General features: G+C 32.0%; 1 long non-coding RNA gene across 1 annotated transcript; it reads left to right on the top strand.

The window, feature by feature from the left end:
- Positions 1-3,498: 3,498 nt before the first annotated feature.
- Positions 3,499-4,605, top strand: LOC121221077 (uncharacterized). The gene is made up of 2 exons (XR_005918358.1): positions 3,499-3,714; positions 3,919-4,605. It is a non-coding gene; the product is annotated as an uncharacterized lncRNA (long non-coding RNA).
- Positions 4,606-12,129: the final 7,524 nt, after the last annotated feature.

Here is a 12,129-nt window from a genome sequence, read left to right on the forward strand (position 1 = left end):
TTGCATGTTTTGGGATCATGGATTAAATTGAATAAAAGTAAAACTTTAAGGGCAATTTTGTAAAATATTAAAAATGACTAAATTGCATAGAATGAATTTTTTATTGTCTAAATTAATAGATTTAATGAAATTATTAATGTAGATCAAGATCGGGTGGAAAATCGAGGAAAATGAAAAATTACCAAAATGCCCCTGAACTTTGGTATTTCTACAATTTAGCCAAGTAAGTTTGTATGAACTGTATTCTGTATAATTTTGATTAAATTGAATGTCAATATGTGATTATATTGTGATTAAATCAATATATATATGTTAGTATGCAATTTATTATGTTATGAAACGAAGTAAATCCAATTACGTACGACGATTACCGGGCCCCATTTGAACCTTAGGAATTCGTAGGATACAAGTGACATGTCATTAGGGTTTACATGATTCGGGTGCTGGTCCTGAACGTCTTACCGATGGTTGAGGTCCGGCATGTGTTGCGAATACTCCACAGCTCATGTAAGCAGCATCGTATAGCTACGTTTCGACCCACAGCTCGTGTGAGCATGCCCATTTTCACAGCTCATGTGAGCATTATGATTTGCAGGTCGTGTGAGCATTCTGATTTACAACTCATGTGAGCATATATGTATAGGAATTGACGGATTACAATTATATGAGTTAGCACACTATGTGTGAGCTATCTCGAGTATCCAACGGTATTCTAAATGGTTCAACGGGCATTATTCAGATAAGAAATGGTAAGAGAATGATGTGTATTATGACATGTACATATATGAACATCCTTGATATGATGATACATGGAAATTATGTAAGTTGAGATGAGTAATAAACTTAAGTGTTACATGTTGAATTTATATGAAATATGTTCAAGTATGCTAACATGTGTTGTTGTTTGATACTTAGGCATGTGCCAAGCTATTGGTTGAATGGTTTTATGTTTACTTATAAGTTGCATTGAAATGGTAAGAGCCCAAATGGAAATGTGCTTGTGTTCATGAAAGAGTGGTAAGATTTTAATTATGAAATTTCTTATGAAATGATTTATCATGTGGTTAATTCCCAAAAGAGCTATGTTTAAATGCACTAGCTTATGGCTATGGTTGATTATATGCTTATGTCTTGTGTGTTATGCATTTGAAACGGGTGTGGAAAGGTAATGAAATAGTAAGTTCACACTTGAAGTGTAAAATGATAAAAAAAGAAGAAGGAAATGATGAGTTGAATTGATGTTGTTATTTAAGTTAAGGAAAGTAAATGAATGGAAAGTAATGAAATGCAAATGAAAATACGAAAATTTGAAAGAGTTTAAAGTTATTTAAAATCCTACTTTGCTAGGGATGATATGTATATGTGATGCTGTGGGTTTAGTCACTTTGTGAGTTGTTGAATATGATTTCATGAATCTTGCGATATCGGTATAGGATTATTCTTGATATGTATAAATTTCATATTTGAAATGGATTGATATGACTAAAGTTTATATGAGCTTACTAAGCATTCATTGCTTATGTAGTTTTTTTTTTACTTTTTAGATTATCGGAAGCTCGATCGGGTTGGAAGCTAGTCAGAAATCCATCACACTATCCATCGATTATATCAATAGATTTTGATGCTTTATTCATTGTTATAATGGCATGTATAGGTGGACTATGTTTAATGCTTAATTGATGAGTTTGGCATGTATATGTCATTTTGGTTTATGATTATGGCATGAAATGTTGCCTTGGGTTTGAGGTACTTAAAGTACTATTGATGTCTTGTTGGTTGTGGTTAATATGGTCAAATTGATGCATGTTTTGAAATGACCAAAGTTGGTATATGTTAATGTATCTTTAAATGGCCAAACTGGTATGTGATAAATTGATCTCAATATAGTCAAAATATAGTTTATTTTGGAAAGGTTTTGAACAAGATGTGCATAATGTAAATATGGTATTTAAATGTCAGTTGATTGGTACTATTGGGAAGTGGTTGGTTTATGTCATTTAGGTGGTTATGTTAACATGGATGGATGGTCTTTTAATGGTTGCTATTTTGGCATTTTGGTGCTTAAGTGATGGAAGTTGGAATGGTGAATAAATATGGATGCTATGAAACGTCGTTTTGATATGCTTGAATGTTGTCATTAAGGTATGGTTTGATATGGAAATAGATAGTGAGTATTTAGTAGATAAATGGCTAATTTGATACATTTGGATGTGGTTGGCATATGACCAAGTTTGCTAAGGTTTAGTGGTGATAGTTGTTGAATGGTCAATTTGGTATATTTGAGTATGATTGGTATGTGAACATTGTGGTAAATGTTGGTATAGAATTAGCACAAATGGTTCATATGTGTGAGCATGCTTAGGGTGAAAGAAATGGCTTGAAAATGACCTATTTCTCGCCCACACGGCCTAAGACATGGGTGTATGTCTCAGCCGTGTGTGAGACATGGTCACGCGACACAGCCGTGTGTCCCCTATAAGTTTTTATAGGCTGCATTTCGAGAGTTACACGGCCTGGCACGTGGGTGTCTGGCTTGGCCGCGTGAACCAAGTTAGAGAGTTACATGGGCACAGATACGGGTTGGGACACGGCCATGTGTCCCTACTTCAAATGCCCACACGGCTGTGTAACCCCGGCAGTATGAATTTTTCTATCTTTTGCCATGAAATTCTAATTATTTTCAATTTAGTCCCGAACCGTTTCTAAAGGGTTTCTAAGGTCTCAAGGGTCGAAAAAGGGACGTTATGCATGTGTTCGAATGAATTATGATGTGTTCTATAAATGATTGTAATCAAATGTTTTAAGTTAAAAGTTTTTGGTAATGCTCTGTAATCCTATTTCGGCGACAGATACAAGTTAGGGGTGTTACACGGAACCCTTACCATCCCGTGGCTACGCTCCTGGTTTTGTGCTTTGATGAATATACAACTTAGCTAAATTGGATTAATATAACCTGTTCAACTGAAAGCCAAATGGTTTGACTGTCTCTTACTATTTTTAAATTTCCGATATTTGGAATTTAAATTTTTTTATTTTTTATTTTAAAGAATATACTTTTTTTATTTTTTCGATTTAAAAATATAAATCTAAATGGTTAACTTAATTAAATTCTTTTGTTAAATTTAGGTTTATTATACTGTTGCATGTTTATCAAGTAACTATTAAATTTATACATATTTTAACTTATTTAAATGAACTTTTCAAAAATTACTCAAATCAATAAAAAAAAGAGAGAGCGAGAAGGTGGGAATTGAAAAAAAAGAGATTTTATCTATGTTTAATTTTAGAGGGTTTATTCATATTTTTAAAATTTTTGAAGGATTTAATGAGACTTTTCCAAAATTTTAAGAGAGTTTAATATTTTTTTAATTATAGTTGGATTTTTATTGAAGAAATACTAGAAAATAGGCTAATAGCCCAAAAACAAGACCAAACAGCTAACACATAAAATTCCGCCAAACAAAAAAACAACGAAAACATAAACCCAAACAAACAAACTATTAAATGAAGTAAAAAACAACAAAAGAAGTCATAATCGTAAATGGAAGTCATTTCTAGTAATTTGGAACAACGATTTCTTAGAAATCCCTTTTTCCATTTAGGTAGCTTTGTGTATCTTATCAGAAACTTCTTCCAATCAAGCTAACGGTTAGCCAGTCACTGGAAACCCTAGCATTCGTTCGTTGATCTCCACCGATTGTTCAGCATAACCAGGTATTGCGTTACTTGGATAAAATTCTTCCTGTCTTTTAAGACCTTTTGTAGCCAAAATATGGGTCGATTTGTTCTCCTGTCTCAATGCATGTTTAAAGACACATTTTTCAAATCTTTTGCTCATAGATCTGATGTCAAATATGCAAGGCCTGATTTCTGATTTGTCTTCTCTATCTCCTTTCATCTTCCTGATTACTGTCAAAGAATCACCTTCAATCTCCACCATAGGAAGATTCACAGAAAAACCTAGTTCCACAACCTGCAAACATGCAACAACTTTTGCCGCAAAGGAAGTCGGTATGTTTGCATGTAAGGAAACTTTTGAATGTAGGACTTTGACGTAGCCATTTCTGATGGTAATGCCTGAACTTGACTTGCTCTCTTTTTTATTATAAGCAGCATCAAAATTAATTTTTACAGTATGTGCTTGTGAAACCTTCCACCATGTTTCCTCAACAATGGTATTGCTTTTCCTCATATGTATTCCATCAAGTTCTTGAATGTAAGAACTAATGAAATTGATTCTTTCTACTGGCCTCTGTTTTCCTTCATGTAGAAATTGGATCCTATCAGTCCATATTGCCCAAAGCATACATCCAATAACTCTACCCATCCAGTTGGAATGGTTGTAAAAGAATTGGCTCATCCAATCCTTAATGTTTGAATTAGGTGACATCGTTAGCCCTCTAAAATTCATTAACCGCCAAATCTCAGTTGATTTTTGACTGTCTCTGAAAACATGCTCCACCATTTCAACACCACCTGCACATCGAGGACATCCAGGGTTGCCAGTTAATCTTTTGTAATGTAAATTAGCCAAAGTAGGCAGAATTTTTTTTTTTGTTATTGTAAACGAAAAAATATATAAGATTTTTCCTATATAATTTATCACCTTTTTACTTAAATTCGTTGTTAAAATTAATTAACTGTTTACTAGAGGTGCTCATGGGCCGGGCCGGGCCGATCCCTCAAAAAAATTTCAGCCCGATTGCCCGGCCCGGGCCCGGCCCGACCCGAAATATGGGCCTGAGATTTTGCCCAGGCCGGCCCGTGGAGAAAATATGAGGCCTGGGCCCTGCCCGGCCCAGCCCATTTTTTTAACTTACTTAAAACTAATTGTTATTAAAATTATATCAAATATCAAATTATATTTCATACTCAATTTAATAAGACAAAAGTAGTTAAAAATTACTTATTTTGAGTACCAAATAAAATTAATTACCAAATCTGTTTGTACTCAGTCTGTTTGTACCAAATTATATTTCATACTCACAATTTTATACTAAATCTGTTTGTTCTTGGCCATATTTTGTCTTAATTATTTCATTATTTTTTAATTAAAGCTGGTTTAATACAGTGATATGTAGTAAGGTCTTTCATTGCTTTTCATCAAAGGATAGATAAACAAATAAAGTCTGCCATTGCTTCATGTTAACATTATAATATAATGATTTAGCCATATGTTTGTTGTTAACCATAATAATCACAACAAAATCAAGCATTGAAAATCCCAATCTGTAATTTTGCTTCAGTGAAAATCCCAATATCTAATTTTGCTTCAAACTATATTTGAGATAAGAAAACATAAGTTAAACTCCACAAGTACATATACCTCCAAAATGACTTTGGAAAATTAAGCAACAAACCATAATATTCATACATTAATCCATCAACATATTTAAGTTCATAACAAAATATAAATTGTAAGTTAAATTAAATTTTAAACATTTAGAAAGAAAGTATCTTAAAAAGCTACCGAAGAAACATCATCATCATCGTCGTCGTCATCGTCGTCATCGTCCTTTTTGCAACCAATTTCTAACATGAAATAAGAATAAATAATTAGATAATCAAATTGATGAAAAAATAAGAAAAAATTCGAACAATAATACGAGAATAATAATTACCTGTTGAAAAATCCCTTAGCTCGCATCCAATCATCTAAGCAAACAACGGCTTGAACCGTTTTTGGCTTAAGTGAACTCCTCAAAGGTGTGATAACTTTCTTACCCATGCTAAAAGCCGATTTAGAAGCTACAGTCGATATTGGAATTGCCAAAAGATCACGAGCCAATAATGAAAGCTCATTGTATCGAACTGAACTTTTGCTCCAATAATCTAAAACATCTATTTGACTATTCAACTCAAGCTCCGGTTCTTCCAAATAAATGTCTAATTGTGACTTCTCACTCCTAGTGCTAGATTCATTTAAATACCGTTTATAATCATTACTCTCATCAAAATATCCCACAAAATCAGCACTATTATCATTGTGTTCATCCAAACCAGAATCAACAGGATTTTTATTCGAAACATTAGAACTCTCAGCCAAAGAGGAAGACGTGGATTTGGATTTCTTAACATACTCATCAAACAAGAGTCTAAGATTGCAAAGAATGGTCTCAACAAAATCTGAAGCATGAATACCATAGATTGTATTAAAGCAATACTGCACATAATTCAACTTGTAACGAGGATCTAAAATTGCAGCACATGACAATATCAACGAATACTCAGCCCAATACTTATTAAATTTCTCTTGCATTTGCTTAACCATTGGAGTTAAAAATGAATACGGACCTTTAACTGTATCAAGCAAGACCTTGTGAACCTTCCAAACTCCTCTAAAATAAAGATTGGTCGTTGGATAATTAGAACCAGAAAAAATACAAGTCACATCATAAAAGACTTTCAAAAATTTGCAAAGAATAGCAACATTTCTCCACTCCTCGTTAGAAAGTGCAAACATTTGATAATCTTTATCCCGTTGGCCCCAATAATCTAGCACATCTTTATAGTAAAGAGAAGATTTAATCATCAAATAAGTAGAATTCCATCTCACACACACATCTTGACGCAACTTTTTGGTCACATTCAAATGAAAACTTTTATCGGCCACATCATAAAATCTTTTCCTACGAATTCCTGACTTTTTTATGTACCTAATTCCATTTCGAATCTTACCAACAACATCATCAGCAAGTTCCAAACCAGCTTTAACTATAAGATTCAATATATGTGCACAACATCTAACTTGAAAAAAAGCACCATCACACAAAATAGCTCGGTTTGCACGAAAACGATTTTTAAGACAAGAAACCATAACATCATTATAAGAAGCATTATCCAAAGTGATGCTAAAAATTTTCTTATCTATACCCCATTGAGATAAACATAAAACAAGTTCATCCGCTATGTTCAAACCATCATACGGAGGAAATAAAGCTCTAAACCTTATGATTCTCTTTTGTAGCTTCCAATCTTTGTCAACCCAATGAGCAGTAATGCAAATATATTCATCATTAGTATGCTCCGAGTTCCAATTATCGGAAGTTAGACAAATTAAACCAGGTGCTTTAGCCAACTCTTCTTTAACACGATCTCTCTCTTTTGCATAATACATTAGGACATCCCTAGCAGCTGTATGTCTACTTATATTCTTAAAATTAGGACTAGCAATTCTCATCATGTATCTAAAGCCCGGTTCTTCAACTGTCCTAAATGAATACTTGCCACACACAATAAAAGTAGAAATAGCTCTACGACATTCATCAGGATCAAACTTGTAGTTTTTTATGGATGGAACACCTTCGGGTGATGGCTGAGTGGCAATGGTGTATTGAGTGATGTCCTTATTAACTTTTTTCAAACAGCTATTCAGATGACGCCTTAAATGAGAGGTTCTACTAGAAGATTTAGCAGAGAAGATAGTCTTACAGTGATTACATTGTGCCTTCAATTCATTTTTGTTCTCGCATTCAAGCTTTGTCATTTCATCCCACACCTTTGACATGGTAGACTTTTGATATTTGAGAGAACTTTCATATTCATTAAACCCATCATCCAGTTTGAACTAGCCATAGTCATAAAAACTCAAGTCTTGCAATCAAAAAATAATCTTATTTATAACTCGGTTATTGAATATATAATTATATATATCTACATGTATTAAAATTAAATAATCTTAAATTTAATCAATGCCATGCACCTTCAAAATGCAATACATTTGTGGGTAAATTACGATTTACGACATCTAATCATAAAAATATTGAATTTTAAATTTCATTTTGGGCAATTAAAGACATAGTTTTCTAGTATTTTATTAAAAACGGTAAGTAATTATTTTAGATTTAAATACATTCAGACATCAACATTTAATGTGTTACAAATTAAATGTATATTTATAACAGTACATTAAAAGTTAAAACATTATATTAAAATAGTATATTTATAACAATATATTAAAACAATATATTAAAAAAGTATATTTATAATAGTATATTAAAACAGTATATTTATAACAATATATTAAAACAATATATTAAAAAAGTATATTTATAATAGTATATTAAAACAGTATATTTATAACAATATATTAAAACAATATATTAAAAAAGTATATTTATAATAGTATATTAAATGTTAAAATAGTATATTACAAATTTTATAACAGTAATCAATATATTAAAATAGTATAGTACATAAAAAATTATTGTTTTTAATCAAAAAATTAACAATATTAATTATTTAGTTAATAACATTATAAAAAATAAGCACCAATTTATGTTAAAAAATAAAGTATAGAAACTAAAATTTAATCATTTTGGTAAAAGGATATAAAGATTAAAGTTTAGTTGTAACTTGTAAGCATAATAGAGGGATAAAATGATATTCAACCATTTTCATATAAAAATAAATACATATTACATAATAGTATAATACCAAACTCATATATTGCACGAGATAATAAACTAGTTATTTAACTATGCTAGCCTTGTGATAGCAACTTGACTGGGCCCGCTATTTTTTTGCCTCAATAGCTTGTTTCTGCAATAAAACAAAGTAAAAACAAAAAAGATGAGATTAAAATTATGAATAACATGTACAAAATACAATGGGAAATGTTACTACTGCAAGAAGTGAAGTAATAATGGAATGAGCAAAGAGTTGTCAGCATCTACGCCCCTAGAAGATATAAACTGGAGTTTGATTTCTAGATAAGTGATAGGTGAATACAATACTCGACTAAGCATGGAACATAAAAAAACACACTGCTTTCTTCCTGTTATTGATCAACCAAAACAGAGAAACATGCTAACCTCATATACTTATATAATGACATATCTTAATACAAGAAATTATACATGTAAACAAGTATATTTGCATGCTTATTCGAAATTACTTAAACAATTATAATATACATATTATAAATCCAATCCAAAGGTTTATACATGTATATACCTATGCATTTATTCGAACCTTATGTACACATATATATACATACCTTTGATTAAACCAATAATTTATACATGTATATACATGTGTGAATTCGAACCTTGTATATATATATATAACCTTTATACTTCAACTAAATTCAATAACATTTTAAGCTTCCAATGAATTAGTGTGCTACATTATGGTAAACATTTTTCAAGGAAAAATTCCAAAATGTCATATCATTAAATTGATCACTTTTAGAGAAATAATAACCATGGATTGATAGTTTTGGACTAAAATGAACAAGTGGCTTGACTGATGAAGTGTGACCAGAAAAAAGTAGTATATTTTGTATTGAAGAAAATTGGTTACTATTTTTATTCCAGACCCTTTGTTCTTTAATATTCACTTTCTCTGTTTTATCCTTACTGAAAAAATCTTCTTCGAGTATAAGCAGAGTTACTAATAATAATGGTAAGAACATATTTTTGTTTGTTATTTTTGGTGCCTCAATCTGGTTTCTCATTCATGTTATAAATAATAAAGTGAAACAAAAAAATGATGTTATGTTTTTTTAATCTTATGGATATAGATACAGTTAAAACATTTAGTAGTTAAAATATTCATTTGCAGCTGAAGATGTTGAAGCTAGAACCTGTAAGATGAAATTTCAGATAGAACCCACTTTGCCAATATATCTTAAGGTAAACAACCAATGAGTGATGTTTTGTTCTTTGGTTCATCGTCATCATCATTTAGTTATATATGCAAACAACAATCTTCAGGTCTTGAAAAGCAAAATAAATAAATAAAGTGTGTGCTTGTTAATGGTGCATGGATTAATTTTGGGTACCATATGTATTTGGACAGGCAAGAGATGGAGAATTGTGTAAAGATCAACGAACATGGCTAACATTGTCAGGTTCTGTCTTGTACGGAGTTTAGTCTCATCTTAGCATGGACAAGACTCTCCCCAAGATTTTGTTTCATGTTGCATAAGATGTAAAGTGTAAACACAAACAAACAAAATGTATATGATATGTTGAATCAAGGTTTTGTTTCATGTCTTGTAAGTGCAGTCCACAGATGTAAAGTGTAAACACAAACAAAATCCCCCAAGATTTAGTGTCTCAAAATCAAAATCAGAACACCGTTAACAGCAAAAATCAAAATCACAACCAACATCAAAAAGCAAAAAAGGGAGAAGACGTTAAAAAATTAGGAAACCGTTAACAGCAAACTCACCTTTGAAATTCAAAGGTAGAAGATGTTGAAGGCTAGATTCGCTGGAAGCACCGTTAGAGCGGAGGTGGAGTCATGGAAGGCCGGTCACCAGAGGTGGAATGGTGGATCAGGCGAGGTGGGTTTCCGATTTGGGGCAAAGAAAAGGAAGGGAAGGCGTTAGGTTAGGGATTTATCAGAGATGGGAAATGGGGAGGGGAATTGGGAACGGGAAATGTTAAATTGTTATATGTTAATCTAATAATAAATTTAAAAAATAAAAAAATATATTAATTAGATCTGGGCCGGGCCGGGCCCGGGCCAAAAATTTTTACCCGAGGCCCAGCCTATTTTTTAAACGGGCCTATTTTTTTGCCCAAACCCATATTTCGGGCCTATATTTTTACCCGAACCCTCCCATGAGCACCTCTACTGTTTACTAAATTAATGAAATATGTGAAAATATGAAATTAGGACATAAAAATTATTAAAATGTGATTTTATGCTTTATTATATAGTTTTCATGCAATAAATGGCTTATTTTATATTAATTTTAATATATTATATATTTTAAGACTTAAAGTGCGCCATGCATGATTAAGTTAAATAATAAAATATAAAATTATATTTAATAATTCATTTTAAAATATTTCATTAATAATTTGGGTTTTAAATTAATTAATTAAATTGGATAAATTTTATTCTTTGGTCCTCTAACTTGTTGATTTATTCTGGATAGGTATGATAGCTTTGCTAGATTACAAAACCGTCCAAATTGGAGACTAAGTCAACCCAATATTCGACTACACATGGCTGTCCATTTAAACCATTCTTTGGTTTAATTACACAAGGTCCTTGCAGTGTTGAAGAAATTAGAGATTCGCCCAAAGATTTACGATTGACCGAGTCTCAGTCCTGAGTTGTGTGGCAACCAGAATTGCTTAAAAATCAAGTCAAAAGCCACTAAGCATGGCCGGCCACAATTTGAGGAGATTTGAAGAGGTTAACATCCACTATTTTTAGCAAACTATCCCCCTCTCCTCACCTATAAATAAAACCCTCTTATTCCTTCATTCATCATCCCTTAAGCATCCCTCAATCATTCCTCATTCATTCTCATCATTCATCATTCTCTCTTTTCTCCAAATTCTCTTAGCCTTTTCCATTCCCACGCCTAGCATCATCTCTTCATAGAGATTTTAGCAATTAAGCCTCTTAAAGAACCCTTGGTCGACCACCTTGGAGAGCCATCAGCAAAGGAGCAAAGCAAAGGAACGATGGAGCCTCGTCAGTCAGAGTCTTGGGTGACAGCCACGCTGAATTGGGTTTAATCTTCCTTTTCTTTAATTTAATATAATGATGTTTGCTATGTGTTCTTTGTTCTTGTTTACAACAATGTTAGCTTAATTTTATTTAAGCTAGGATGATTGCTTTGATTAAATAATATTTGTTTGATTCATGCTTATAATGTTTGTGCCTCAATCGAGCATGGTTTCAATTAAAATCAAGTCTGTATTTCGTTCATACGTGATTGAAATGCACCTGAATTAGTTGAGTGATCTTGACCAGACAACGGCTAATGGACACATAATTGAAATGTGCATGCTCAATTTAGATCCTGACCCGATTAAATTGAAGGTTGCACAACAACTCTGACCAAGTTTTGTTATTTGCATAGGTTTTAGATTTGTGTGATTAAATTGTTTCAAACCTGACATGTCCCTGTTACCTCACACGAATGCTAAGAAACTCTTAGTAAATAAGGATCAATAAAATGCGTATTTACTAACTAAAGGATTCCGAAAGGACCTAATGTGGTTTCCAAACTCATGAAAGATCGAGTTGTCATGGAATGTTTTTCTGAATGTTATTAAGCATGTTGATAATAAATTGAGTTTGATTGAAGTAATTATCCTAGTTTATTTTTGTTATAATTGTTGCAAATTGTGTTTAATTTTACTAAAATCTATTTTATTC

This window comes from Gossypium hirsutum, chromosome D09, assembly GCF_007990345.1.
Source record: "Gossypium hirsutum isolate 1008001.06 chromosome D09, Gossypium_hirsutum_v2.1, whole genome shotgun sequence".
Classification (NCBI taxonomy): Eukaryota; Viridiplantae; Streptophyta; class Magnoliopsida; order Malvales; family Malvaceae; genus Gossypium; species Gossypium hirsutum.